The sequence below is a fragment of the Symphalangus syndactylus genome, chromosome 8, assembly GCF_028878055.3.
Source record: "Symphalangus syndactylus isolate Jambi chromosome 8, NHGRI_mSymSyn1-v2.1_pri, whole genome shotgun sequence".
NCBI classification, from domain to species: Eukaryota; Metazoa; Chordata; class Mammalia; order Primates; family Hylobatidae; genus Symphalangus; species Symphalangus syndactylus.
Genome location: NC_072430.2, coordinates 38,827,017 through 38,854,762, shown reverse-complemented (window position 1 = coordinate 38,854,762; position 27,746 = coordinate 38,827,017).

Genomic DNA, 27,746 nt, shown 5'->3' with positions numbered 1-27,746 from the left:
TCCCTAAAGCAATAGACCCAGTTCAGCGGGATACTGCTGAAGCTTCACTGATAACATAAAAAGAACAATGCTTTTTATCATTCCTTGCACGTAAATGCTTCCTGCTTTCCTGGTGTTCATGGAAAGCACAAGATTGGCTGACACAAGCAAGTAGACTTCTGTGGCGTTTGTCTTGTGCATATTAAAGAAAAAAATAACCGTTTTAAGAGATGAAGAATTCAAAACTACTTTCATCACATTTTGGAGCAAAATGGTCTCTAGGAAAGAGGTACTTTGCATATCACATGACATACTGCCAGCAGATACCCTCAGGGGCATCAGAACCCTGTTGGAAAGATAAATCTTGCACACTTGGGGGCTGGTACCCCAGAGAGCAGGAAGCAATGATGCTAGTGACTGTGCCATTGATCTCATCAAACAACAAATTCTTCAGTTCATTCTTGAGTGTCTACTGGGAGCTACGGCACAGTGCATGCGTGTGTGTGTGTGTGTGTGTGTGTGTGTGTGTGTGTTGGGGGAGGAGGGTGTAGACATGCACACAGGAATAAATAGCTAATGGCTTAAGTTAATGGACAATTTTTGTTAGAAGTTGATTTAGTAACAGAGACCCCTGTGATGATAAATCTTATGTGTCAGCTTGACTGGGCCATGGAATACTCAGATGTTTGGTTAGACATTATTCTGGTTGAGTCCCTCTGTGAAGGTGTTTCTGGAGGAGATGAACCTCTGAATTGGTAAACTGAATAAAGCAGATGGCCCTCTCCAATGTGGGTAGGCATCCTCCAATCCATTGAAGGGATGAACAGAATGAAAGGCTGAGGAAGAGAGGATCTGCTCTCTGTTTCGGAGCTGGGGCATGGGTTTTCTCCTGCGTTTGGACTTGGGCTCAGATTTAGACTGGAACTTATACAATTATCTCTGCTAGTTCTCAGGCCTTTGGGCTTGGACTGAAACTTCCACCGTTGGCTCTCCTCGTTCTTGGGCCTTTGGATTTGTGCTAGAACTACCTCATCAGCTCTCCTGGGTCTCCAGCTTGCCAATACAGATCTTGGGACTTCTCAGCCTTCATAACCAAGTAAGACAATATACATACCTATCTCCTGTTGGTTCTGTTTCTCTGAAGAACCCAGACTAATACAACCCCTCAAATAATAGTCTCTTAAATAGGACAAGGGCTTATTTCTCTCTCATGGAATAGCAATAGTCTGCTGCTAGGCAGGCCAGAGCTGGAACAGAGCTCTAAGGTACAAGAAACCCAGGTTTGGCCATTTCTAAGGCATTTCTTTCATCTGCATCATCCAGAATAGCTCAATACCATGTCCTTATTCCAGGCAGGAAGGAGGAGGAAATGGTGACAAGAAGGGCATGTTCCCTCCCTTTAAGGACACAACTCAAAAGTTTTATTTATCACCTACTATACATCTCATTGGCCAGAACTTGGTCATATGGCCACATATAGCTTCAAGGAGGGGAGGCTGAGAAATGTAATCCCTATTCCAGGTGGCTGTGAAACCCAACCAAAAAAAACAGGGGTCCTGTTATTCTGGAGAATGGGACAGTAGATTTTTGGGGACAACTAACCCTGTCTTCCACAGGGTTATATAAAATGTAAAAAGACATTTATTAAGCCTGTACTGTTTCCAAGCAAGGGTGTACCACAAGCCTTTAATTCTGGGGATTGGACTAGGGATTTAGATTCCAAGGGCTAAAAACCATGAGATGACATTTACACCTCCGAATGGATAAGAACCATCCCAGACTAAACATTTGAGATTGATACTCCTGACTGTTCCCAAAGTACCCCAAAACTTTTATTTTTAAAAGCAACTTAACTTATTGCATTATAATTACTTCTGAGTGTGGATGTGCCTGCCTCCCCAATTATACTGTGCTCCTTTAGGGCGGGGACTCTGTTCTGTGTCTGACTCATGGTAGGCACTCAGTAAACACTGCCTGAATCCCGGGTGGGAAATTGTCATCTGGAAGAGTCGATTTGTAGGATGTTCTTGACACCCACTCCCATTCCCACTTCCACCTCCAAATGGTCCTGAACTCTGACCTTTCCTGGTGAATTAATAGGAAATTCTGCCAAGTTAATCCAAATAATATCTGGCAACTATATAACAGGAGTATCACTTCTGCCATATTTTATTCTTTGGGGCAGTCACAAAGTCCTTGCCAGTCTCAAGAAATGGAGTCTACCTCTTCATGGGTGGTAATGGTGGTGGTGGCCAGGTTCTAAATAGAGAATGTGGGAAATACAGTAGCAGCCATTTTTGGAAAACACACTCTTTGCACACCACCTATCGAGCTCATTCAGAGGACAGAAGAGCAAGACTCCTGGATTCACCAAGGGCTTCTGGCAGGACGAGGCCATCAGTCACATTCCTCTCTTTCCAGAGGGACCCAAGAAGAGCCAGGGGCTTTGGGAAAATCCCTGGCATCCCCTTGGCATCCAAGAAACAGCATGGGGTGGTGGAAATCCCCCTTGACTCAGAGTCAATAGGATTGTGGTCTGATTGTTGTGTGATATAGGACAGGCCACTTGACCCATTTGAGCCTCAGTTTCTTCTACCTGACAGATGAGATATTTGCATTAGATCAGTTGTTTTCCAATCTGTTGATAGCAGGGAATTCTTTTACTTTTAGTTTGTAGTATTTTCCAACAAAAAGGTCATTGACAGGGTGTTGGGAGGATATAGGTACCCACTTGTCATTCCCTCTCCCTTCCCCTTGGGGATACTTCATGAAGTCTTAGAGCTCCTTAGAGCATGTTTAGAAAGTCCTTGGACCCGGATCTTCCCTCCCCTCCCCTCCCCTCTCCTTTCCTTTCCTTTTCTTAGATAGAGTTTTGCTCTTGTGGCTCAGGCTGGAATACAGTGGTGTGATCTCGGCTCACTGCAACCTCTGCTTCCCAGGTTCAAGCAATTCTCCTGCCTCAGCCTCCTGAGTAGCTGGGATTACAGGTGCACACCACCACGCCCGACTAATTTTTGTGTTATTAGTAGAGATGGGGTTTCACCATGTTGGCCAGGCTAGTCTCAAACTCCTGATCTCAGCTGATCCACCCATCTTGGCCTCCCAAAGTGCTGGGATTACAGGTGTGAGCCACCGCACCCTGTCGGACCTGGATGTTTTCTACGGGTCTCCAGGAGAGGGGACTGAGTGAGAGAGGAAAGACCTACCACTCCTGTCTCAGATTTTTCCTCCCCAGAATATTTTCGGCTTCCATCCTGCTCTGTGTGTGACTTCCCCACTTTGGCCTCTCAGCCATCTGACACTGAAGTGTCTGCCAGGTGTTCTGAATGAGCCAAAATTCCACAAATCCTTGGGGAGAGCAGTAATGAAGGAGCAGGGACATCCTCTGGTAGTGTTTGAACACAAGCCTCTTTCCAGCTTCCTGTCATCTGTGCCAGGCTGGTGTAGGGAAGGAAGATTTCTCATCCATTACAAGATTCCTGGCTGAGGCACCCATAATAAAAGACAGACTAACAGGAGAAAAGCATACATATTTATTTAATACGAGTTTTACATGTCATGAGAGCATTCAGAAATGAAGACCCTCCCCAAACAGGGACTCCATTTTTATGCATGGCTGTGCAGAAATATGGCTGGAGGACAGAAGGGTGTGATCTGATGGTGGGAAACAGGAGGGAGCTTAGCAAGGCCTGTTTGTTCAGATTTTTCTTGAATAAGTGTCTTTGAGGATAAGAACATTCTTTTCTTTCTTTTTTTTTTTTTTGAGATGGATTCTCACTCTGTCGCCAGGCTGGAGTGCCATGGCACAATCTCGGCTCACTGCAGGCTTTGCCTTCCTGGTTCAAGTGATTCTCCTGCCTCGGCCTCCTGAATAGCTGGGACCACAGGCAGGTACCACCATGCCCGGCTAATTTTTGTATTTTTAGTGGAGATGGGTTTTCACCATGTTGGCTAGGCTGGTCTCAAACTCCTGACCTCAAGTGATCAGCCACCTCGGCCTCCCAAAGTGCTGGGATTACAGGTGTGAGCCACCACGCCTGGCCGAGGATAAGAACATTCTTTTCTTCCAGGTACAGGCTGGAATGAGGGGTTCATAGCTGGGTTTTATGGCCTCTTCTGGGGTGTAGGGATGAGAAGTATTCTTTCTAGTTTCAATGGCATGCTTCTGCTGTGTCCTGAAATGCCAAGGTGCCATATTTTGGGGGAGCATGTCCTAAACCCCATCACTACCATCACTAGCCTGGGAGAAGTCGGGGGACTGAGCAGAAAGCCCAGAAGACCATGGAGACTGTGGTCTCTGCAGTGCTACCTTCCCAGCCTCCACTGGTGACTCTGGGGATCCCCCTGCCGTAAAGGAGAGGTGCTCTGCTGCTCCCAAGTCCTGTCCCTTCTCTGATGCTCCCGTCCATTTTTTCCACCACTGTATCTCCGGCGGGCCCCTCCCCACCCCCATCTTTTCTCTCCCACATTTTCTGCTCTCTCTCTTTGTTTCTCCATCCCCCTTCTCTCTTAAAAAAAAAAAAAATTCAATCCCCAGAGAGATTAGATTTGCAAATGAGCGGGCAAGAAACTGGGAACAAAGGGAACCAGAGCCGAAGAGGGAGCAGGTATAATTACTGTAATTAACTCAAGCAGCAGGGACAAATCCCCTTGGCTGCGGCTGCTGTGAGGTGCTGAGAGGCACTGTAAGGGAGACTGAGGGGTGCCAGGTGCCAGGAAACTTAGCGCCCCCTCCCCAGGGCTGGGGTGTCCTGGTGGGGGTCCCTGGCGGGGAAGCTCCTCTTGGACCTCGCCTGTGTGAGGATCCATTTCATCTCCTGTCCCGGGCTCGGCAGGAGCGGCGAGGAGGGGACCGAGGTTCAGAGATAGGATGTAGTCTCTTGCCCCGCGGAGTGGAGCCAGGGAACAGAACCTCCATCATTTCTTAACTGGACACTTAGCTCTTTACTTGCTTTGTGACATCTTAGGAGCCTGCTCTGGTTTCCCTAAGATGCAAATCCCATTACTGGGTATAGACCCAAAAGAAAATAGATCATTCTGCCAAAAATGCACTCATATGTTTATCGCTGTGCTATTCACAATAGCAATGACATGGAATCAACCTAGATGTTCACCAGTGGTAGATTGGATAAAGAAAATGTGGTACAAATACACCATGGCATACCATGTAGCCATAACAAAGAGTGAAATCATGTCCTTTACAGCAGCGTGGATGGAGCTGGAGGCCATACTCCTAAGCAAATTAATGCAGGAACAGTAAACAAAATACTACATGTTGTTGCTTATAAGTAGGAGCTAAACATTGAGCACACATGGGCATAAACATGAGAACAATAGACACTGCTGAGTACCAGAGTGGAGAGGGAGGGAGGGGTTGAAAAACTACCTACTGGGTACTGTGCCCACTACTTGGGTGCAATATACCCATGTAACAAACTTGCACACGTACCCCCTATATCTAAATAAAAGTTAAAATTTGGCCAGGTGCGGTGCCTCACGCCTGTAATCCCAGCACTTTGGGAGGCTGAGATGGGCAGATCATAATGTCAGGAGTTCAAGACCAGCCTGGCCAATATAGTGAAACCCCATCTCTACTAAAAATACAAAAATTAGCTGGGTGTGGTGGCACACGCCTGTAATCCCAGCTACTTAGGAGGCTGAGGCAGGAGAATCGCTTGAACCTGGGAGGCAGAGGTTGCAGTGAGCCGAGATCGCACCATTGCACTCCAGCCTGGGTGACAGAGTGAGACTCCATCTAAAAATAAATAAATAAATAAAAGTTAAAATTCTTTTTTAAAAGTCTAGAGGCCATAGAGGAGGAACATGTCTCTGATCCCACAACACTGTCATATCTGTGTCCCCAGACATCCCCGGCATTTTAGGCCTTCCAATGCACCTTTGCAATCTTACCTTTCACGATGGCCTCTCATCACCTTGTCCTCTAGCCAAGTCCCACTGCATTTGGCACCCTGAACATACTCTGTACTTTTCTATTTCTCTGCCTTCACATGTGGAGCTGTCCTTTTCCTCCTGCATTACACCTTCCCCAGTGCCATTTGGTGAAATGTTTTGAGATACATTTGACACTACAACCCCTTCCGTGAAGTCCAAAGTAGTCTCACCCTCCACAGAAGCCTTTTCTCTTTCATGGCCCTGTCAACCAAACTTGGAGAAATCATGGTTAGATTTATTCTTGAGGACTGAAGCCTGGGAACACTGACTCAGTACAGACTGAGAATGTGTCCTGAAGTTGGTTCCATGATGCACAGCATACGTGTTTTCTAACAGGGGGCATGTGTGGCACGGAAGGTGGGAGAAGCAGGAGGTATAGCAGGAGTTATGTTTTCATTGCTGGCCGGATGCAGTGGCTTACACCTGTGATCCCAGCACTTCGGGAGTTCAAAGCAGTGGATCACTTGAGGTCAGGAGTTCCAGACCATGTTTGGTGAAACCCATCTCTACTAAATATACAAAAATTAGCCGGGCGTGATGGTGCGTGCCTGTTGTCCCAGCTACCCAGGAGGCTGAGGCAGGAGAATCACTTGAACCCAGGAGGCAGAGGTTGCAGTGAGCTGAGATTGGGCCACTGCACTCTAGCCTGGGCAACAGAGGGAGACTTCCTCAAAAAAAAAAAAAAAAAAAAATTCTCATTGCTTCTCAGTGAGGCTGTACCTAAGATAGGGTGACTATGAGGTTCAGTGGGTAGAGAGAAAGAAAAGTTAGGCATTTTAGCGTCTGATGGAGGGTGGCTAATTCTACTTTTTGTTCTACAATTGATAAACAGGTTTATAAGCAGTACCAGTGAATGAAATATATAACAAACTCCAGTTACACAGGCAAGAGGTCAGCTTTAGTTTACAGACCTAGGTTTTATTACCCATGTGCCTGACTACAACATCATGGGTCATTGTTACAATTTTCTTTTGCATTTTCCTTTTTCTGATAGCTTTTACTTCACTGTACACCCTTCCCCAACTCCTATTCTTTCAGTAGGGTGGACGATGCTGGCTTGTTTCCTGGAGCATAACTACCATCTTTGGGGTTCTGTGGCAACAAAACCCCTTTCACTTGCCAGTGACAGAAACCCTGACTTATACTGACATCAACAATGAAGGGCATTTATTGATTCAAATAACTTCCAGGGATGTTTGCAGTCAGGTGTGGCTGGATCCAGGGGCTCAAACATTAGATCTCTCCCCTTCCTCTCCCCTTTCCTCCATATGGGCCTTACTCTCAGAGAGGCCTTTCCACAACACAGGCCCAGCACCTCCAGGCTACCTTTACTTCTAGATCCAGCCATCCAGGAGAGAGAGTTTCCCCTTCTCCATGTTCCTGGCACCCACCTGAGATTGAGGCTTGTTGGGCTGGATTGAGTCCAGAGCCAATCACGGGGTTGAAGGGAATGAAACCCACTGACTGGCCAGGCTGGCATCTAGTGCCCACCCCTGCACTCTGAGAGATGAATGAGGTCAGCCCTATCCAAACTGTGTGGATTCCCAGTTGGGCGGGACACAGCAGGGCTGCTGCAAAGGCAGAAACAGCAGATGCCCACTACCAACTCAGGGCACCCGGGGACGGCCCAGCCCGGGCAATCCCTGTATTTTCTTCAATGCCCCACCCATGTCTACCTCACCTGCCACCACCAGAGCACCACCTTCTCACCTGCTCTAGGCACTCGGAGTCTGCACCACTCAGCCAGGTGAACACCTCTATGTTGCCTTAGCTCTATCCTAATGTTTTCATCTGCTCTAGCCTCATTAGAGCAACAAGATAACAGACCCACTGGGAGCAGAGGATATGACCATCCTTGTATGCCCCTCTTCTACCCAATACATCCCTGGGGCCCTGGACGGCACTACAGTGAACCGAGCTTAGCACACAGATCATATCCAGGTCACTTATTAGCCCTGAGCTCTCTGAGACTCAGTTTCCACATTGCTAGGGTGGGGCTATAAAAACATCTCTTTCATAGAAATGTAAAACAAAAGAGAGAATATGTGAGAAAATACTTCCCACTCTTCCCAGCCAAGCCCAGCCTGTTTTTCTCCAATTACCTGATTGGGTATTTAATGACACCTGAGTGAAGAAATAAGCTTTCTCATTCCTTGTTTCAGTGACAGTATACTCTCCAGGCTACGCCCTGCGTCTTCTGTTGTTTTTGTTCTCTTTTGCTAGCTCCTCTTATTTTTTGCCTACCTTTTAAACAATGGGCATGAGAAAGGCAGTAAGTGTAGTGGCTTACAGCATTGGCTGGGGTCCTGAGTTGCCACCATTCTGAATGCAATTACCTCACTTGATAGAGTATAACCTTAGGTTGGTTAATTTTACCTCTTAGTGGCCCAGTTCTTCATCTGTAAAGTAAGAAATCACAATAGTATTACCTCATGGGGCTGGATTGAATGAGTTAATTTATGTAAAGCATTACAGCAGGACTTGATGGGGAGTAAGTACTATAAAAATGTTAATTATTATTCCTATTTTAATATTCCAAACATTATCCTTTAGCACCAGGTCCAGTCAATTTTCCTCCTTAAAACATCTCAAATTCATTTTTTAAAACACTTCTTCATCCCTACTAATTTCTTAATTCAGTCCCTTATAATTTTAAGCATGGATTACTCCCACCTCCTCCTGATTGGCCTGCCTTACCTGTGTTGCCTTCCAATCTATTCTCCACACAAAAATCCGATCTTATTTCTCCCCTGATTTAAATCTTTGAATGGCAGCCCATAATGATCAGAATATGAAGTCCACACTCTTGGGCATGAAGTATGAAGTGCTTCATGATTTTCTCCTTGCTCATTTCATTAGCCCCTAATTCTTCACTGCCCCCTTGTCTCGCCATCTTTTTCTCACCTCCTTGTCTAGTATTCTCTTACTTCCTCTTTTCTCCTGACCACTTCTTCAGCATCCATTGAGCTACAGTTTAGGTGCCTCACCTACTGCACCAGGGACTATCTATCTCAGTAGTTGTCACTTTGCATTAGTGTCTGTCGCTTCCACTAGACCTTTTGAAGGAAAGGACCTCATGTTGGAATGTCTAGCTCTTAGCACAGTTCTGGCATCTTGTCTGGGCTCAGTGTTTTGTTGAATGAATTGATTAGTGATAACTACTTCTAAAGTTGTCAGGCCTCTTCTGGTTGCAAATGACAGAACTGGCTTTAGGCATGGCTGGATCCAGATGCTCAAACAACATCATCAGGACTGTGTCTCCCTCCATCTCTTCTTCTTTCTGTTTTGTTTTGAGATGGAATCTTTTTTTTTTTTTTTTTTTTTTTTGAGACGGAGTCTCGCTCTGCCGCCCAGGCTAGAGTGCAGTGGCGCAATCTTGGCTCACTGCAAGCTCCGCCTCCCGGGTTCACGCCATTCTCCTGCCTCAGCCTCTCCGAGTAGCTGGGACTACAGGCGCCCGCCACCGCGCCCGGCTAATTTTTTGTATTTTTAGTAGAGACGGGGTTTCACCGTGGTCTCGATCTCCTGACCTCGTGATCCGCCCGCCTCGGCCTCCCAAAGTGCTGGGATTACAAGCGTGAGCCACCGCGCCCGGCCTTGAGATGGAATCTTGATCTGTCGTGCAGGCTGGAATGCAGTGGCATGATCTCGGCTCAGTGTAACCTCTGCCTCCTGGTTTCAAGCTATTCTCCTGCCTCAGCCTCCCAAGTAGTCAGAACTACAGGCATGTGCCACCATGCCCGGCCAATTTTTGTATTTTTAGTAGACAGGGGTTTCACCATGTTGGCTAGGCTGGTCTTGAACTTCTGACCTCAGGTGATCCACCCACCTTGGCCTCTCAAAGTGCTGGGATTACAGGCTTGAGCCACCATGCCCGGCCTCCCGACTTTTTTTTTGAGAGGGAGTCTCTCTCTGTTGCCCAGGCTGGAGTGCAGTGGTGGAATCTGGGCTCACTGCAACCTCCGTCTCCCAGGTTCAAGCGATTCTCCTGCCTCAGCCTCCTGAGTAGCTGGGATTACAGGCATGCACCACCACGCCTGGCTAAGTTTTGTATTTTTAGTAGAGATGAGGTTTCACCACGTTGGCCAAGCTGGTCTTGAACTCCTGACCTCATGATCCGCCCACCTCGGCCTCCCAAAGTGCTGGGATTACAGGCGTGAGCCACCGTGCTTGGCGTCTGCCTCCATCTCTAGGCTCTGCTTTCCTCTGTCTTGGTTTCATTCTTAAGCTGGCTTCCTGAAAATGACCAGCAACAGCTTCAATCTACTCGTGTAACAACCCTAGTGGAAAGAGGGTATCTCTTTCTCAACATTTTCAGCCAGAGTCTCAGTACCACGATCATTTGGCCAATTTACTTCCTGTGCTGGGGTATGAAACGTGGTGATTGGTTGGGCCTGGGTAACACTTCTATCCCTGGAGCTGGGATGGAATCATGCCCTCTTGAAACATGTGGACTGAATGGGGCAGGGGTGTTCCCCAAAATAAAAATGGGGTACTTTTGCCAGAAACATGAGAAATGGATTAGAGGGAAGCAAAAACAGCATTTGTACAGAAGTGCCAGGCACCACTAGTTCTTCTATGAACATTTCAATTAATCTGCACAACAATCCAAAGAAAATCCACTCCACCAATGAGAAAACCGAGGCTTTGGGTGGTTGAGTGACTTGCCTGAGTTTACGTAGCTCACAAGGACTGGAGCCAGACTCTCACCCTGGCAGTTTGATTTTAGAGTTTTCCTCCTGTAAAACGTTTTTAAAAAGAAATGCACACAGTAAAAATTCCAAACAGCGCAAAAGGATGTACAGTGACAAAGTAGTTATACTTCAAGCGCTGGCTGTGAGCACCCCCTTTCACTCCTGCCCCCTAATCATCCACTCCTGAAGTCCTACTTTGAAGCTTCATTATGCTGATCCAGAATAGTCTTTAGTCTAGGGCTAGCGTGCCCCCACTTCTGAGTATTCTACCCAATGCCCCGTGTATTATGAGGTCTTTTGTCTCTGCCTGTTGGGAACACAACTTATTTCCAGCCCTATGTGATATCTGCAAATTGCTTGGCTTCCTGTTCTCCAGTGGTCCTTTCCCAGCTGCAGGTAGCTGCTTCTTACACATGTGCCAATCAGCACCCAGGCCCAGACCATAGGGGACCCCTCTGCCAATCACTGGAGTGCTTCTGTATGCAGCTTTCTCTTCTCTGATTCTCGGCTCTGCAAATTTTGTTGCTTTGGCCACTCTGAACTGCAATCTCTGTCTTCTTAATTCAGGGAGACCACTGAGCTCTGCCTCAGTTCCTCCTCCCTGCATCGTGGCCTGGAAGCAAACTTCAGGCCGTAAGCTGAGGTTATTGTAGGACTCTCCTCTCTTGTTTCCCTTCTCTTACCTTCTCTTAGCAGTCCTGTACTGTTGATGCTCAGTGTCTTAAGGCCATTGTTTTATTTTGTCTGTTTTTTTTTTAAGTTGTTTTGCAAGGCAAGAGGATAAATCTGTTCTCTATCACTCCATTGTGGCCAAAAATAGTGTTACTTTTACTAGTTTTTTTTTTTTAATCCTTCCAGAGATATTTTTATTTGGCAAATGGGCTCACTGCCCAATGTGCACAGAAGCTAATCACTATGGCAGTGGCTTTTGAGAAAGGAAAGGCTTCATCACAAAATCAGTCAGCAAGGAGACACGAGTGGCCTTAAATCTGTCTCCATCATTTGGGGTCTAAGTTTTACGAGATTAGAGGGAAAGAGAAAGGATTTAGGAATTATTTTATTTTATTTTATTTTTTGAGATGGAGTTTTTGCCCTTGTTGCTCAGGCTGGAGTGCAATGGCACGATCTCAGCTCACTGCAACCTCCGCCTCCCAGGTTCAAGCAATTCTCCTGCCTCAGCCTCCCGAGTAGCTGGTATTACAGGTGCCCACCACCGCGTCCGGTTAAGTTTTGTATTTTTAGTAGAGATGGGGTTTCACCATGTTGGCCAGGCTAGTCTCGAATTCCTGACCTCGTGATCTGCCTGCCTTGGCCTCCCAAAGTGCTGGGATTACAGGTGTGAGCCACCACGCCTGGCCGGGATTTAGGGATGTTAAATTGGCAGGGTCTGGTTGGAGGGCTTCAAATTTGACCATTTCTGGTAAGGGATGCTGAAGCAGATTTTAGCACCGGATCTTCCAGGCCAATGGACTCCTTGCTTCTGAAAGAGTTCTGGTGTTCAGGTTCTGGTCGTGTCCCAGTTTCCTTGGTTCTGTGGGGAGGAATTGTTGATCTTAGGTGTTTTTAGATGCAAAGTCTTTTTTAGTTGCATGCACTTGCAGTTTCTGGCTCTGTTGTACCTAAAAGGTAACTGGACATTTTGTTAACAGAATAGGTCCAGTTTAGGCTGGTCCCATGGTTACAATATTCTCTGCATAAACAAGCATATGTATCTCCTGTTCTTTCTACAAATACCCTTTGCTACAATATTGTTTTGCACCTTATTTTTGTCACTTATTATCTTAGAGATTGTTCCATATAGCTTGACCTCATTCTTTCAAAGGTAGAGCCTGCCCTCCTAACCCCTCCTCAATTCTGCCTCAGGGAATGACAGCTTCGCTATTATTGGTTATAACTGATGCTTGGTAAATAGTTGACGAGTTGAATAAATTATGTTGAAACTGCACCCAGGTGGCTGGATTCTCATGTTCTGATGACTGGAGGAAACGGGTGCTCTATTTTCAGTTTGGGGTCCTTTGTCTTCCAGGTGGTTCAGTCCCCTCCTTTCACTCTTCTTCAGGGGTTTTTCTCCCATCTTGGTCTGTGGTAGACTGAGGCATAGAAATAGTTAAGCCTCAGTTCTTGTCTCTTTTCTCCCATTTCATAAGAATTCAATTTACAGGACAAATCCCATCCATTGTATTAAAAGAGGCACACCTGTTTGAAGAAGCACTAGAAGGCAATATGAAAATGTGCCTGGGTCTCAGAGCCTGGTGTCCAGATGCCCAGCACATGCATTTTGGGTAAATTTGGGATTCACTTGTGTCTTGTGTGATTATTACCTAGCCCCTTGTAATGAATTGAATTATATTTTTCCCCCAAATTCATATTTTGAAACCCTAACCTCCAATATGACTGTATTTGGGGATAGGACCTTTGAAGAGGTGATTAAGATGATATGAGGGCTTAAGGGTGGGGCCCTAGCCCAATAGGACTGGTGTCCTTATAAGAAGAGGAAGGGGCACTAGGTGTGCTCACATACAGAGGAAAGGCCAGATGAGAGCACAGCCAGAAGATGGCCCACAAGCCAGGGAGGGAGGCCCCAGGAGAAACCAAAACTGCTGACACCCTGATCTTGGGCTTCCAGCCTCCAGAACTGTGAGAAATAAATTTGTTATTTAAGTCACCCAGTCTGTAGTAGTTGATTACGGCAATACTAGCAAACTAATATTCTACCCACCCTAAAAGGCCCAACCTTTTAATACCATTACAATGGGGATTAAGTTTTTTTTTTTTTTTTCTTTTTTGAGACAGGATCTCACATTGTCACCCAGGCTGGAGTGCAGAGGTGTGATCTCGGCTCACTGCAACCTCCACGTCCTGGGTTCAAGCGAAACTCCTGCCTCAGCCTCCTGAGTAGCTGGGATTACAGGTGCACACCAACATGCCTGGCTTTTTTTTTTTTTTTTTTTTGTATTTTTTTGGCAGAGACAGGGTTTCACTATGTTAGCTAGGCTGGTCTCTAACTCTTGGCATCAAGTCACCTGCCTGACTTGGCTTCCTAAAGTGCTGGGATTACAGGTGTGAACCACCCCAGGCCTGGTCAGGAATTAAGTTTAACATGAGTTTCTGAGGGGACAAACATTCAAACTGTAGTACTTAGATAGGCTTGTTCTTCTTTTGCCTCAGTTTCCTCACTTATAAATACCCAGGGGATTGCTGGGTCATATAGTAAGTGAATATTTAACTATACAGGAAACCGTCAGGCTTTTCAAAAGTGCTATATGATTTTGCATTTGTTTTTTTCTTTTTGTGGGGAGTCTCGCTCTGTCACCCAGGCTGGGGTGCATTGGTGTGATCTTGGCTCACTGCAACCTCTGGGTTGCAGCCTGGGCTCAAGCGATTCTCCACCTCAGCCTCCCGAGTAGCAGGGATTACAGGTGTGTGTCACAATGCCCGGGTAATTTTTGTATTTTTAGTAGAGATGGGGTTTTGCCATATTGGCCAGGCTGGTCTTGAACTCCTGACCTCAAGTGATCTGCCTGCCTCGGCCTCCCAAAGTGCTGGGATTACAGGCATGAACCACCATGCCCAGCCCTGTTTTGCATTCCTACCAGCAAAGTATGAGATCTCCAGTTGCTCCCCATACTTGCCAACTCTTGGTACTGCTCTCTTTTTAATTTCAGCTATTCTAGTGGTGGTAGCAGTATCGTGTGGTTTTAATTTGCATTTTCCTAATGACAATGATGTTGAGCATATTTTCATTTGCATATTTGCCATTTGTGTTTCCTTTGTGAAGTATCTATTCAAATCTTTTGCTTATTTTTAATTGAGTTAATATCTTATTATTGAACTACAAGAGTTCTTCGTATATACCAGATATAAGCCTTTTTGCAGATGTATGTATTGCACATATACTTTTTCTGTTTATGGTTTGCCTTTTTAAAAAATTCTGTCTTTCAAAGAATAGGAGGCTTTTATTTTGAGCTAGTCTGATTTATCCAAATATTTTTTCTTCTAGAGTACATGTTTCTATTTACTAAGAATTTTTGCCTTTACTAAGGTCACAAAATATTTCTCTTATGTTTCCTTCTAGTTTTTAATTTAGCTTTTACATTTAGGCCTATGGTCAACTTTAAGTAAATTTTCATTCATAGTGTGAAGCAAGTTTCAAGATGTATTTTTGCTTGTGGATATTCAATTGTTCTAGCAACATTTGTTGAAAATCTTTTTCCATCGGATTACCTTGGCATTTTTGTCAAAAATCAATTGACCATATCTAAGTGGATCTATTTCTGGACTTTTTATTCTGTTTCATTGATCTATATGTCTATCCTATGTTAATAGCACGTTATCTTTATTGTTATAGCTTTATGGTAAATCTTAAAATAGTGTTGCTCTTACACTATTTTAGCATGTAGTGTAGGAGGTAGTCTGAATCCTCCAACTTCGTTCTTCTTTTTCAAAGTTGTTTTGGCTATTTTAAGTTCTGAGCATTTACATATAAATTTTATTATCACGCTGTCAATTTCTGGTAAGGAAAAACCTGGTGGCATTATGATGGAGATTACACTGAATCCCAATAGTTTAGGAAGTACTGATACCCTAATACTGAGTTTTCCAATCTGTAAACATATATGTCATCACTTATTTGGGTCTTTTTTTTTCAGTGACTATTTTGTTGTTTTCAGTGTAGCTATTTAGCATACAGTAGCTCTCCCTTATCCATGGTTTCACTTTCCAAGGTCTCAGTTATCTCTCAAAATAAAAGATATTTTGAGAGAGAGAGACCGACCACATTCATGTAACTTTTATTATAGTATCTTGTTATAGTTATCCTATTTTATTATTAGTCATTGCTGCTAATCTCTTACTGCGCCTATTTTTAAATTAAACTTTATCATATGTATGTATGGAAAAAACATAGTGTCTATAGAGTTCAGTACTATCCACAGTTTCAGGCATCCACTGGGTGTCTTGAACTATATCCCCTGTGGATAAGGAGGGACTACTGTATATTTTGTTAAGTTTATCCACCAGCGTTTTATATTTTTTGATGCTATTGTAAATGGTATTTGTGGTAACCAGCCTCCAGATTGTCCCCCAGTGATCCTTCCCTCCTGGTGTTCATACCCTTGTATAGTCCCTCCTATCCCCCACATGGTACCAGGTTTGGTCTGTGTGACCAGGAGAATATGGCAGAAGTGATAGAATGCTACTTCTGAGACTAGGTGGTACTAAAAGACATAAAAGACATCATGTCTTCTTTGCTCTTGTTTGAATGCCTGTTCTAGAGGACACTGGGAGCAGCTCTATTGGGAGGTCTATGTGGAACTAGATTTTCCTCAACGAGGAAACTAGAACTTTCCTCAACGAGGAACTGAGGTCTCCATCAACATTGTGCAGGAGTCTTCTTGGAAGTGGATCCTCCAGCCCTGGTCAGGCCTTCAGATGTCAGCAGCCCTCGCTGACATCTGGACTACAACCTCGAGAGACCCTGAGCCAGGCCACCCAGTGAAGTTGCTCCCAGATTCCTGACTCTCAGAAGCTGTGTGAGATAAAAAATACAATGTTTATTGCTTTAAGCTGTCAAATTTTAAGGTAATTTATTATGCAATAATAAAGAACTAATACAGTACTGTAAAAAATTAATATCTTTTAAATTTTAATTTCTAATTCTTTGTTTCTGTCATATAGAAATTATTAAAATATTGACCTCGTATCCTGTGTTCTTTCTAAAATCGGCTCTTTTGCAGATTTTAAAGGATTTCTACATAAGCAATCGTGTCATCTGTGACAAAGATGGTTTTACTTCTTTTGATATCTAGATGCCTTTTGTTTATTTTGCTGCATTAGTAAAGTGGTTAGGACCTTCAGTATAATGTTGAATAAAAGTGGTGAGAGCAAATGGTCTTACCTTGTTCTTTTTTTTTTTTTTTTTTTTTTTGAGACGGAGTCTCGCTCTGTCGCCCAGGCTGGAGTGCAGTGGCGCAATCTCGGCTCACTGCAAGCTCCGCCTCCCGGGTTCACGCCATTCTCCTGCCTCAGCCTCTCCGAGTAGCTGGGACTACAGGCGCCCGCCACCACGCCCGGCTAATTTTTTTGTATTTTTAGTAGAGATGGGGTTTCACCGTGGTCTCGATCTCCTGACCTCGTGATCTGTCCGCCTTGGACCTTGTTCTTGATCTTAAGGGGAAAGCATCCAGTCTTTCCCCATAAGTGTAATGTTAGCTGTAAGTTTGCCAGAGATATCCATTATCAGATTGAGGATTTTTTTTTTCCCTGTTCTTAGCTTACTGAGAACTTTTATTATGAACCATTTCCTAATACTTTTTCTGAACCAATGGAGATAATCATATGGTCTTTTTTTGGTTATGTTAATATGGCGAATTACATTGATTGACATTTGAATGTTAAGCCAGCCTTGCATTCCTAGGATATACCCCACTTGGTCATAATGTATGAATTGTCTTGGGAAATATTTGATGAATGCTTTTTTCTTTTCTATTATTTGGAGCACATCTGCATTTCACTTATCTGTCAGAGCCCAGGAGACTTTACTCCCTATTAGCTGCTGCTTGGGATCACAGTGGTCCCATGGTGTCTGAAGCCTACATAAGTGAGATTTGGTAACCCTCTGAGATCTCCAGGTGGAGTGCCCAGACTGAGACATGTGGGAATCTTGGTAGACTGGTGACAACATCTTGCCCTCCTTGAATCAGTGTATTTGTTCAAATGAAATGTTCAACTTCAATTTGGGGGAGGAGCTGAAAACTGGGAGAGTGAGTAGAAGAGTGGGGAAGGAAGACTACTGGTGGAACGTCAGTTTCCCTGTCCTTTAACCAATTTAGCCCCTGCCTGAGATGAATGTCCTGAAGATAACTGGCCCCATTGTCCTTAGAAGGCAGCTTCTGTTGATACTCAAATATTCTTCCAGTCTAGAAGAAGAAAAACAGAAATTTAAACAAAAATTTAAGCAAAAAAGGGTTTTATTGATGGCAGTTTTACAGAACCTTGGGCATATGCTGGAGAATCAGAAAATGTATAGGAACCAGAGAAGAGTCACATTAGCATGTCGCTGTGGATCCTGCCATCCCCGGACCTCACCATAACATGTTGGGGCCCTTGAGTCTGCAGTGGCTGGTGCGTCATCTCTGACATCTTTGATTTGCTCCATGTCTTGACATCACTTCCTTCCATGATTCAGGGTTCCATGTAGAAGCATCCAATTGGCCAAGCCTGGGTCAGTCTCTCCGGCCGTTGAAGAATGGGAGAGGGGATATCTGCCCCTCAGATTTCTATAGTGAGATATGGGCCCCTCCTTAAAATAAGGAGAATAGTTAGATTGCGGCCTCCCTAATTTGACAAATATCCACTATGAAAGCACAGCCTTTAGGGGTCTTAGCCACATATCCAGGATCATTTTACAATATTCCTTCAACCCTTACTCTACATTTCCTGAGAAGAGTTTTGAGAAGTACATTTTCCCCTCCATCTCCTTGTTTCCAGTGACATACTAGCATCCTTGTGATGTTTGGTGCACCTTTCCTTATGCGCTGGTGCTCCAGGCACCTGCCTGGCAGACTCACCCCTTAATCTGACTCTGGACTATCTTTTCATAGTGCTTTGAGCTCAGTGGGGTTTGATCAATATTTTTCGAAAAAAACAAGTGTCCTCCTTGGGACTCCAGGCAGATGGATATGACACAGTACAATAATTAGTTTTCACTAAAGAGCAATGAGGCTATGGGGAGTCTGTCTTCGGCCTGCCTGTGAGGTGGGGTGAGTATCCACATGCTCTGAGTAGGGAGACTGAGCTCTGGGACTCTAGAAGGGAAACTGTCAATGGATGAGATGAAAGAAAAGAGCCTGGGTGTCTTCACTGAGTCCCAAACAGCTGCCAACTTCTCAAGGTTAATGAGTTGAAAAGGGCTAGAACCTCTGGGCTTTCTCCTGTATGCAGTCTGCTGTGGGTCTTGGAGTCTGTGAAATAGCTAGTGAGCTGACTAAAGAAATACAGTCTCTCTTCTGTTCTCTCCCCATTTCATTTTTTATTATCATCCCTTATCTGCATCTCGTCTAGACTGGGACAATCAGTTGACAAAAGAATTCTACTTTAAAACAAGTGCACTCAGGTATTTATAGTAAGGAAATGTGACTGAATGAACTATCTACTAAAAATAGAAGGTCTGACTTAATCCATTCAGGAATATTGTGGCCCAGTGTGTTTAGGGATAAATCAGTTCAGATCTAATATTTAGAAAACTTATCCTAGATTTGGATGGTTGACCTGTTGTGAAATAACGCTCTAGATTTTTCCAGATTGGTAGCAATGCTGGGATGGGCTTTGCATGAAAAAACCTTGACTCTTAGCCTGGGCACCAGGAGATCTAAAGTGTGTTCCAATTTTACTAGACAAAAATTGGTCCAAATACTCTAAACTTTGCACTATATCAATTTCAGTAAGGCTTGCTGAGATCATAAGGGAGTTTTGGGGCTCTGACTTACATTTGGGGAATACTATCTCTCTGTCAATTTTCTGTTTGATGCTCATTTAATTTTCCCACATGTGTATGTTCCTTGAATGTCTAAACAAATGTACAACATTTATTGAGTATTATAGGTGCCATGCACATGCTAGGCCCTTCTCATGCTATTTATTTAAGCCTCCCCATAACCATGATACATGCTTTCAATTTTGCCATTATAGAAACTGAGTCTGAGCTAGAATTTTCCAAAGCCAAGTTACTCGTGAATATTAGATTGAGATCTGAACTCATATTTAGCATTAGAGACAGACATCGAGTCTTGCCATATTTCTGCAGACATTTTATTCTGGGCTGTGTACCTACAGACCCTCAGTAAATGTTTATTTATGATGAAGCCTTTCTTGACTAACTCTCTCATCATTCCCTCCTCCTTTGAGCTCAAACAGCACAACTATACTGTTCAACTTCATGTATATTTTATATCATCCATCATATCAGTTAGGAATGTGTTAAGTTGCAAGGAAGAAAACCCCAAGCAATGTTGTGGTTTAAAAAAAAGGATGCATAAAAACCAAATAGTCCAATTAAAAAATGGGCAAAGGGCCTGAATAGACATTTTCTTCCAAATAGGACATACAAATGGCCATAGGTCTAGGAAAAGGTGTTTAGCATCACTAACCATCAGGGAAATACAAATGTAAACCATGATGAGATATCACCTCATCACTGTCAGGATGGCTATTATCAAAAAGACAAGAGAGAAATATTGAGAAAAGTGTAGGGAAAGAGAACCCTTGTATACTGTTGGTGTGAAAGTAGATTGGTACAACCGATACAGAAATAGTATGGAAGTTCCTCCACAAATGAAAACTAGAACTACCATATGATCCAGAAGGTATATACCTAAAGGAAAGGAAATTAGTACCTTGAAGAGACATCTGTACCCCCATGTTCACTGAAGCACTATTCACAATATCCAGGATGTGGAAGCAATGTAAGTGTCTATCCATGGGTGAATGAATAAAGAAAATGTGATATATAAAATGGAATATTGGCCAGGCATGGTGGCTCACACCTGTAATCCTAGCACTTTGGGAGGCTGAGGCAGGTGGATCACCTGAGGTCAGGAATTCAAGACCAGCTTGGCCAACATGACAAAACCCTGTCTCTACTGAAAAAAAGGAAAACAATACAAAAAATTAGCCGGATGTGGTGGCAGGCACCTGTAATCCCAGCTACTTGGGAGGCTGAGGCAGGAGAATTGCTTGAACCTGGTAGGTGGAGGTTGCAGTGAGCTGAGATTGCGCCATTGCACTCCAGCCTGGGCAACAGAGCGAGATTCTGTCTCAAATAAATAAATAAATAAATAAAAATAAAAGGCCGGGCACAGTGGCTCATGCCTGTAATCCTAGTACTTTGGGAGGTTGAGGAGGGCGATTGCCTGAGCTCAGGAGTTCAAGACCAGTCTGGGCAACATGGTGAAACCCAGTCTCTACTAAAAATACCAAAAATTAGCTGGACATGGTGGCATGTGCCTGTAGTCCCAGCTACTCAGGAGGCTGAGGCAGGAGAATTGCTTGAACCCAGGAGGCGAAAGTTGCAGTGAGCCAAGACCGTGCCATTGCACTCCAGCATGGGCGACCAAGCAAGGCTTCGTTTCGGGAAAAAAAAAAAAAAGTATATTATTCATCCTTAAGAAAGGAATTCTGCCATTTGCAACAACATGGGTAAACCTGGAGGACATCATGCTAAGTGAAATAAGCCAGACCCAGAAAGAAATATTATACAATCTCACTTATATGTGGAATCTAAAATAGTTGAATTCATAGAAGCTGCAGAGATTAGAATGGAGGTTACCAGGGGCTGGAGGGTGGGGGAAATGGGGAGATGCTGGTCAAAGGGAACAAACTTTCAGTTATAAGAGGAAAATGTTCTGGGGACTTAATGTACAGGATGGGTGGTAATGAATTTGACTGTGCTAATCATTATACAGTATACACATAAATCATTACATCATATACCTTGAATATATTTAATCTTCATTTGACAAATATATTTGTCAAATAAGGTATATTTGTCAAAATAGTTTAAAAAATGGCTGCAAATTCTTTGACACCCCTCCAATTGAGAGGTGGGGGTCCATGTCTCCTCCCCTTGAATCTGGGGACTCACTCGCCAACTGAGTACCACAGAAATGATACTACATGACTTCTGCGTGAGTCTAGGTCATAAAACACCATGCAAATGACTTTTTTATGTCACCAAGTTTTAGAGTAGCTTGTTACACACCAAAAGTAACTGGAACACCCAAGGAACAGTAGTTTACAGCAAAAGAAGTACATGAATGTATGTATTTAATATAGCTGGAGATTCAGAGGTGGGCTCTTGTTGGCGTTAGTTCACTGTTGAACAGTGTCATTAGGGACCCAGGCTCTTTCCACATGCTCAGGTTGTCATCTTTCATACAATGGCTTCTGTCCTCATGCTTGTTGCTTCATAGTTTGGCATAATTGCTGTAGCTCCAGGCATTGTGTCTGCATTCAAGTTAGAAAAAAGGACAGCCAGAGCCAGCCTCATCTCTATGATTTTATTAGGAAAGCAAAAGCTTTCTCAGAACTCCCCAGATGTTCACTTGCATCTAATTGGCTAGAATTTTGTCATATGACCATCCTTAATGGGAAGGGAGGCTGAGAAAAATGAGTATTTACCTGGGCACATTGCTGTTCTAAACACAATCTGGGTTTGCTTAGCAAGGACACAGGAAAACATAAATATTATGTGGGGAAGACCAGTGTCTGGCACATACATCAAATGTTTTACTTGTTTTCTGGTTGGCTCCACTAAATGGCCAGTCTTTGACAGAGACAAACCCTATTACTTCTCTGGAATGCTCGTTAGCATCTAATATAGCACCGAGAATGTAATTTCTGTTTACTGTGTTCAACTGTTGAAAAAAAAGGAGAAAAAAAGGAAGATGTTTTCAGAGCAAAGGTCTTTACATTTTTTTTCCTTGCATAGCTCTTGAAAAAATTTTGAAAGACAATGTACCCCCTTGTATATTTTAAACTTGATATCTACTTTTTAAATTGTAACTATACATAATTGAAAAGGATATAATATTTGGCATATTGTAAATACTGACATTTAAAAATGAACCTATTACATTTTTCTTTTATATGTTCCCAATGAAAGCCATATATATGTATAAAATAGTAATTTGATACTGCTACCTTCTATTTAAAAAGACAGAAACAAGCTTTTCTTTAGTATTTATAAATTTTCCCATCATTCCTTTTTTCTCCTTGAACTTGCATTTTCATTCCACTTTCCCTACCAAATTTTATCCTAATGTAATATATTTTATGCTTGAAAGTGTTTTATTGATTTCTGCATCATTCTTCTCTGCAGCAAAAACGTGCATATAAATTGAAATAACATTTTAAAACATTTCATGTGACTAAAAGGCTCTGAGTATTGAAAAATTTCTTCTGGATTGAATTATGAAAATTATTACTACTACACAATTGAGAAAAACAATATAACTATATTATATATAATTATTAGACACAAAAAGTGAAATTACATTGGAAATCCATCTGCTATGAGATGGGTAGGATTTTTAAAAACTGTTTCATATATCTGTGGGCGAATATTACTTATTGCTAGAATGAGACGAACGTTGGCATCAATTACAATTCTATTTTTTGTTTATTAAGACACAAGTGCTGAAAATGTTGCTCACATAAGTAGGTGGAAATGTTAGGAATATCGATACATTTGAATTATTTGAGCTGCTTTCAAGTCATATATTTAAAAATCACAGTGATCTATCATCAAAAATTATTTTTAATCATCTATCCACTTACAGCTCAATTAGGGCTTCCTTCAATTATGTAGGAACCACTTGACTTGGAAAAGAACTTGTTACCCTGTCATTTGAGCTGTTCACTTGCAAATGGATTTGCTATCTAATCATTGTTCACAACCTCAGTATTTCCATTTATTCTCTGTTAGAGCCCTGGAAGTTTATATTCCATGATGCATCGTATTAAGATTTGGGATAGCTGAGAACTGTGGCTTTCTTTTGTTACGTGGGAGAAGGGCTCCTGTGGAAAGAGATGGCAGGGAAAGAGAATTTGCTTCATGTCCCCTTTGCAGGCAGATCAGTTTCAGGAGAACCTGTAGGAAAACTGAAGATCTGGAAACTGAGCCTCACAAATCTATTCATGCCCCCAAACCAAGTCTGCTTGTACCCACTAGGGTATGAGTACCCCATTTAGACTGCTGTTCCAGAGGATGTTGAACTCATAGACATGTTAACACTTTTGCAGAGGATGGATTTGCTTGAGTTTCCCTTCTGGTATAGTGGCTTTCACTTAATGTGCTGCTCTGTGCTAAGTGCCTAAAAGATAAGGTCTCATTGAGTCCTTAGAACAACCTTAAGAGGGAGGAATCATTATCCCTATTTTGCAGATGCAGGGGCTAAGGGAAGTGGCAGCCAGCAAGTGCCAAAGCTGGGGTTCAAACCCAGGGCTGTGAGAATTGCAGAGCCGGAGCTCTTCAGGCATTGTATTAAACTACCTTTCTTTAGGTACTGTGAGCATAGCTCTTCATACCAGGTGTTGCCTGGACTGTTGTTGCTGCTGTTGCTGCTGCTGCTGCTGGTGGTGGTTTTCTGTCTCTTTCTTGGTGAGTTTCTCTAAAGCAATGGTTCTCAAACTATGGTTTGCATCAGGATCAGCTGGAGGCTTTAAGACACAGATGGCTGGGCTATGCGTCCAGAGTTTCTGATTCAGTAGGTCTGATTCAAATGCTGAGAATCTGCATCTCCAAGTCCCCAGGTTTGGGAACCACACTTTGAGAAACACTTCTTTAAAGAATGTCCAGCCTCATGGGAGAGAGTTCCTTTTCTAATGCATTTGGGGATTTTATATATATATATATATATTTAAATTATACTTTAAGTTCTAGGGTACATGTGCACAACGTGCAGGTTTGTTACATATGTATACATGTGCCATGTTGGTGTGCTGCACCTGTTAACTCGTCATTTACATTAGGTATATCTCTAATGGCAACAAAAGCCAAAAGCGACAAATGGGATCTAATTAAACTAAAGAGCTTCTGCACAGCAAAAGAAACTACCATCAGAGTGAACAGGCAACCTACAGAATGGGAGAAAATTTTTTTTTTTTTTTTTTTTTTTTGAGACGGAGTCTTGCTCTGTCACCCAGGCTGGAGTGCAGTGGCGCGATCTCGGCTCACTGCAAGCTCCGCCTCCCGGGTTCACGCCATTCTCCTGCCTCAGCCTCTCCGAGTAGCTGGGACTACAGGCGCCCGCCACCACGCCCGGCTAATTTTTTGTATTTTTGGTAGAGACGGGGTTTCATCGTGGTCTCGATCTCCTGACCTCGTGATCCGCCCGCCTCGGCCTCCCAAAGTGCTGGGATTACAAGCGTGAGCCACGGCGCCCGGCCAATTTTTTCAATCTACTCATCTGACAAAGGGTTAATATCCAAAATCTACAAGGAACTCAAACAAATTTACAAGAAAAAAACAACCCCATCAAAAAGTGGGCAAAGGATATGAACAGACTTTTTTTTTTTTTTTTTTTTTTTCTTTTAGGGCTGAGATTTTCACCTGCCTAGAAATGAGTATGTATACATATGCACATTACATGTATATTTCAACATCTGAAACAACTTTGGAAAAAACTTATGCTACAGGAGTTTTTGCTGGAGATTTTTTGGGTGATTTTGTTCATGGGCATGCTTGCATTAGGGGGAAATTGTGCTGATATATTTTTATTCATTTATACTTTGTTCATGAAGTTCCTCTGTGTCTTTGCCAAGTTATTCCCTCTGTTTGGAGGGAATGTCCTTTTCCCCATGCTTCACCCATTGGTTTAATCTTCAAGACTCTTTTCAAGGTAATATCTCCTCTGTGAAGTTTCCTGGCAGAGTTAAGTCTCTTTCCAGAACTCCTCCATTCTGCATAGCATTCTACAGGTGTGATTGGCTTACACATTCTCTCTCCCATTGGTTGAGTTCAATGCTAGTAAACACTAAATAAATAATAACACTTTGCTGACATTAAATGGGTGTTTACTGTATGCTAGGCATTTGCTAAACACCTTACATATACTATTTCATTAAATGCCTACAACTACCTTATGAGGTAGATATTGTTGTCATCCCTCTTTCACGGTTGAGGAAACCAAGGCACAGGAGGGTAACGGCCAAGGGCACATAGCTTTTGAGGGGCATCTGCTTGTTGCAGTCTCTGAGGTCCAGGGCTGAACCTCAGGCTTACAGCTTCCAAGTACTGATCTGTCAGCCCATGAAGCTCATTGACACTGAGGTATATAATTCCTATCAAGAGAATGCTAGTCCATCAATTGGTATTGGGAGAAATGCCAAAGGGAATGGACATTCTGGGCAGTGTGTTCCCTCTCCTACAGCAGGTTTCTTAAAGGCCAAACCGTAGCCTCCATTTGACCATTCAGTACAAGTTCACACCAGGGAGTTAGTAACACATGTCCAATCTGTGGTGGTCTTGGGTTCAGATGATCTACTACTGTGACAAGGATATTGCTGGGAGCCGTAGGGCAAATCCTTGGGCATGGCAGCTTCATGGAGAACAGCAGGGACTCTGCAGCTAGCCTGGTGCAGTTTCACATTTCAGCTCTGCCACTTACCAGCTGTGTGACCTGTAAGTTACTCAGTTGCATAGTACCTGTTTCCTCGTCTGAACAAAGATGGTGATGATAATGAAGCCCATCTCATAGGCTTGTTGTAAGGGCTAAATTCATTAGCATAAGTAAAGAACTTAGGAGAGTGTCCAGATATAACCAGAACTGTGCAAATACTATTCACTATTGTGACTCTTTTTTAAAATTATTTTTATTTTTATTTTACTCTAAGTTCTCGAATACATGTGCAGAACGTGGAGGTTTGTTACATACGTATACATATGCCATGATGGTTTGTATACACGTGCCATGGTGGTTTGGAGCACCCATCAACCCGTCATCTAGGTTTTAAGCCCTCCATGCATTAGGTGTTTGTCCTAATGCTCTCCCTCCCCTTGCCCCCCACCCCACAACAGGCCCCAGTGTGTGATGTTCCGCTCTCTGTGTCCATGTGTTCTCACTGTTCAACTCCCACTTATAAGTGAGAACATGAGGTGTTTGATTTTATGTTCCTGTGTTAGTTTGCTGAGAATGATGGCTTCCAGCTTCATCCATGTCCCTGCAAAGGATATGAACTCATTCTTTTTTATGGCTGCATAGTATTCCATGGTGTATATGTGCCACATTTTCTTTATCTAGTCTATCATTGATGGGCATTTGGGTTGGTTCCCAGTCTTTGCTATTTAAATAGTGCTTCAATAAACATATGTGTGCCTGTGTCTTTATAGTAGAATGATTTATAATCCTTTGGGTATATACCCAGTAATGGGATTGCTGGGTCAGATGGTATTTCTGGTTCTAGATCCTTGAGGAATTGCCACACTGTCTTCCACAATGGTTGAACTAATTTACACCCCGACCAACAGTGTAAAAGTGTTCCTATTTCTTCATAGCCTCGCCAGCATCTGTTGTTTCTTAACTTTTTAATGATTGCCATTCTAACTGGCATGAGATGGTATCTCTCATTATGGTTTTGATTTGCATTTCTCTAATTATCAGTGATGATGAATTTGTTTTCATATGTTTGTTGGCCACATAAATGTCTTCTTTTGAGAAGTGTCTGTTCATATCCTTTGCCCACTTTTTGACGGGGTTATTTGTTTTCTTCTTGTAAATTTGTTTAAGTTCTTTGTAGATTCTGGATGTTAGCCCTTTGTCAGATGGATAGATTGCAAAAATTTTCTCCCATTCTGTAGGTTGCCTGTTCACTCTGATGATAGTTTCTTTTGCTGTGCAGAAGCTCTTTAGTTTAATTAGATCCCATTTGTCAGTTTTGACTTTTGTTGCAATTGCTTTCAGTGTTTTAGTCAAGAAGTCTTTTCCCATGCCTATGACCTAAATGATATTCCCTAGGTTTTATTCTAGGGTTTTTATGGTCTTAGGTTTTACATTCAAGTCTTTAATCCATCTTGAGTTAATTTTTGTGTAAGGTTAAGGAAGGTGTCCAGTTTCTGTTTTCTGCATATGGCTAGCCAGTTTTCCCAGAATCATTTATTAAATAGTGGAATCCTTTACCCATTGCTTGTTTTTGCCAGGTTTGTTGAAAATCATATAGTTGTAGATGTGTGGTGTTATTTCTGAGGTCTCTGTTCTGTTCCATTGGTCTATATATCTGTTTTGGTACCAGTACCATGCTGTTTTGTTTACTGTAGCCTTGTAGTATAATTTGAAGTCAGGTAGTGTGATGCCTCCAGCTTTGTTGTTTTTGCTTAGGATTGTCTTGGCTATACAGGCTGTTTTTTGGTTCCATGTGAAGTTTAAAGTAGTTTTTTCTAATTCTGTGAAGAAAGTCAATGGTAGCTTGATGAGAATAGCATTGAGTCTATAAACTACTTTGGGCAGTATGGCCATTTTCAAGATAATACTGATTCTTCCTATCCATGAGCACAAAATGGTTTTCCATTTGTTTGTGTCCTCTCTTATTTCCTTGAACAGCGGTTTGTAGTTCTCCTTGAAGAGATCC